The sequence below is a fragment of the Somniosus microcephalus genome, unplaced genomic scaffold (genome assembly GCF_052327205.1).
Source record: "Somniosus microcephalus isolate GS21.2 unplaced genomic scaffold, FLI_Smic_1.0 unresolved_chr8, whole genome shotgun sequence".
Taxonomy (NCBI): domain Eukaryota; kingdom Metazoa; phylum Chordata; class Chondrichthyes; order Squaliformes; family Somniosidae; genus Somniosus; species Somniosus microcephalus.
The window spans coordinates 31192627-31195782 of NW_028225186.1; the positions used below are offsets into that span (position 1 = coordinate 31192627).

The window sequence follows — 3156 nt, forward strand, 5'->3', positions numbered from 1 at the left end:
TCTCTGAATTACCGATTTACTGCAAAATGTACCGTCATTGGGGGAACCACCGAACCCTGGCCCAAAATCCAACTCTGGTGGGACTCGAACCCACAACCTTTGAATGCCTTAATCTATCATATAACAAGAAGTCCAATGCGCTATCCATTGCACCACAGAGCCAATTACAAAAAGTAATATTACAAAAGTAAGTAGTGTTAATGCTGGAAATCTGAACTATAAACAGATGAAATGCTGGAAACACTCTGCAGGTCAGGCAGCATTCCATGTCTGTTCAAAAGGGGTCTACTTTCAGTCCCGGATCATTCTGTGTCTGTTTAATAGGGGCATGCTGTCAGTCCCGGTTTATTCTGTGTCTGTTTAAAAGGGGCATGCTGTCAGTCCCGGGTCATTCTGTGTCTGTTTAAAAGGGATGTGCTGTCAGTCCCGGTTTATTCTGTGTCTTTTTAAAAGGGACATGCTGTCAGTCCCGGATTATTCTGTGTCTGTTTAAAAGGGATGTGCTGTCAGTCCCGGGTCATTCTTTGTCTGTTTAAAAGGGACATGCTTTCAGTCCCGGATAATTCTGTGTCTGTTTAAAAGGGATGTGCTGTCAGTCCCGGATTATTCTGTGTCTGTTCAAAAGGGATGTACTGTCAGTCCAGGATCACTCTGTGTCTGTTTAAAAGGGATGTGCTGTCAGTCCCGGGTCATTCTGAGTCTGTTTAAATGGGGTGTGCTGTCAGTCCTGGATCATTCTGTGTCTGTTTAAAAGGGATGTGCTGTCAGTCCCGGATCATTCTGTGTCTGTTTAAAAGGGATGTGCTGTAAGTCCCTGGTCATTCTGTATCTGTTTAAAAGGGATGTGCTGTCAGTCCCGGATCATTCTGTGTCTGATTAAAACGGGTGTTACATAATATTTTCGAGTCTGCCACACAGAAACAGTCCATTTGCACGAACTGGTCTCCACACGAGGCTCCTCCTTCTCTATTTCTCCTCACCCCCCAAATAAAACTAGAATCAGTAATGGTAACCATGAAACTATCGGATTGTCGTAAAAACCCATCTGGTTCACTAATGTCTTTCAGGGAAAGAAATCTGCCGTCCTTACCAGGTCTGGCCTTTGTGTGACTCCAGTCCCATAGCAATGTCGTTGATTCTTTACTGCCCTCTGACATGGCCTAGCAAGCCACTCAGTTGTAACAAACCGCTATGAAACAAAATAATAAAAATGAAGCTGGACGGACCACCTGGCCTGATCCATATCAGCCTCCTCCTGAGGTCCCCACCATCACAGAAGCCAGTCTTCAGCCAATTCGATTCACTCCAAGTGATATCAAGAAAAGGCTGAGCACACTGGATACAGCAATGGCTCTGGGCCCTGACAAAACCCCGGCTATCATTCTGAAGACTTGTGCTCCAGCCAAGTTGTTCTAGTACAGCTACAACACTGGCATCTTTCCAACAATGTGGAAGACTGCCCAGGTATGTCCTGTCCACAAAAAGCAGGACAAATCCAATCCAGCCAATTACCGCCCCATCAGTCTACTCTCTACTCTCAATCATCAGCAAATTAATGGAAGGTTTCATCCACAGTGCTGTAAAGTGGCACTTACTGACCAATAACCTGCTCATTGATACCCGGTTTGGGTTCTGCCAAGAGCACTCGGCTCCCGACTTCATTAAAACCTTGGTCCAACATGAACAAAGGAGCTGACCACCAACATCCTGGGGGTTACCATTGAACATAAATTCTGTGACAACAAGAGAAGGTCAGAGGCTAGGCATTCTGCGTCGGGTGTCTCACCTAATGACTCCCCAAAGCCTTTCTACCATCTACACGGCACAAGTAAGGAGTGTGATGGAATACACTCCACTTGCCTGGATGAGTGCAGCTCCAACAACACTCAAGCAGTTCGACACCTTCCAGGACAATGCAGCCCGCTTGATTGGCACCCCATCCACCAGCTTAAACATTCACTCCCTCCACCACCGGCGCACCGTGGCTGCAGTGCGTACCATCTACAAGATGCACTGCAGCAACTCACCAAGGCTTCTTCAGCAGCACCTGCCAAACACGCAACCTCTTCCACCTAGAAGGACAAGTGCAGCAGGCGCATGGGAACACCCCCACCTCCAAGTTCCCCTCCAAGTCACACACCATTCTGACTTAGAAGTATATCGCCGATCCTTCATCGTCGCTGGGTCAAAATCCTGGAACTCCCTCCCTAACAGCACTGTGGGAGCACCTTCACCACACGGACTGCAGCGGTTCAAGAAGGCGGCTCACCACCACCTTCTCAAGGGGCAATTAGGGATGGGCATTTAATGCTGGCCTTGCCAGCGCACCCACAGCCCATAAACGAATTTAAAAAATCCAATCAGCATATCCTTCTATTCCTTTCTCCCTTCCTCTTAAATGCATCTCGTAGTATTCGCCTCAACTACTGCATTCTCAGCGCTCTTTGGCCGAAGAAGTTAATCCTGAATTCCCTGCTGGATTTTTCGGTGAGTATTTATGACCTGTCTTCTCTGAGCTAGTTCCTGACTCACTCACAGTAGGAAGCATTTTCTCCCTAGTAACGTGCAGCTGCGATGGCCGAGTGGTTAAGGCGTTGGACTCGAAATCTAATGGGGTTTCCCCGTGCAGGTTCGAACCCTGCTCGCAGTGACTTTGATGCAATTTTTTTTTTCATCGGCTCCCTGTGGCGATCACTGGCCCCGAAATTGATCAGAATTCCCTCCACTGCACTTTATTACACTGATTAACCCAAAGTTCCAATTGAAACACTAATAATTTATCGGTATCAATTAGATATTGTGGATTTGTTGGGAACTAGTGAGCAATACACACACAAAGCAGCATCAAAAATACCAATTATAAAGAGCCCTGCAGTGTTTGGTATGGAATCACCTTCAGCTACTAAGTGGGATCACGGTTTGGTTTTGTAAAACTGAACACGAATTAAAAAGTGTGTAAAAAGACCGGGGCAGGACTCGAACCTGCAATATCCTGATAACCTCAGAAATTAATACCGAAGTCTGACGCCTTATCCATTAGGCCACGTGACCAGTAGGAGTAATTTGTAGATCAGCGCCATCTGTGGACAGATAGACACAGGGTCAACCTTTCAGTTCCTTGAGCTCTCTGCAGAACTAAGGTTTTGTCGCTTTGCT

General features: G+C 46.7%; 1 non-coding gene across 1 annotated transcript; it reads left to right on the plus strand.

Moving 5' to 3' along the window:
- Positions 1 to 2568: 2568 nt before the first annotated feature.
- Positions 2569 to 2650, plus strand: trnas-cga (transfer RNA serine (anticodon CGA)). The gene has a single exon. It is a non-coding gene; the product is annotated as a tRNA-Ser (tRNA).
- The last annotated feature ends 506 nt before the right edge of the window (positions 2651 to 3156 follow it).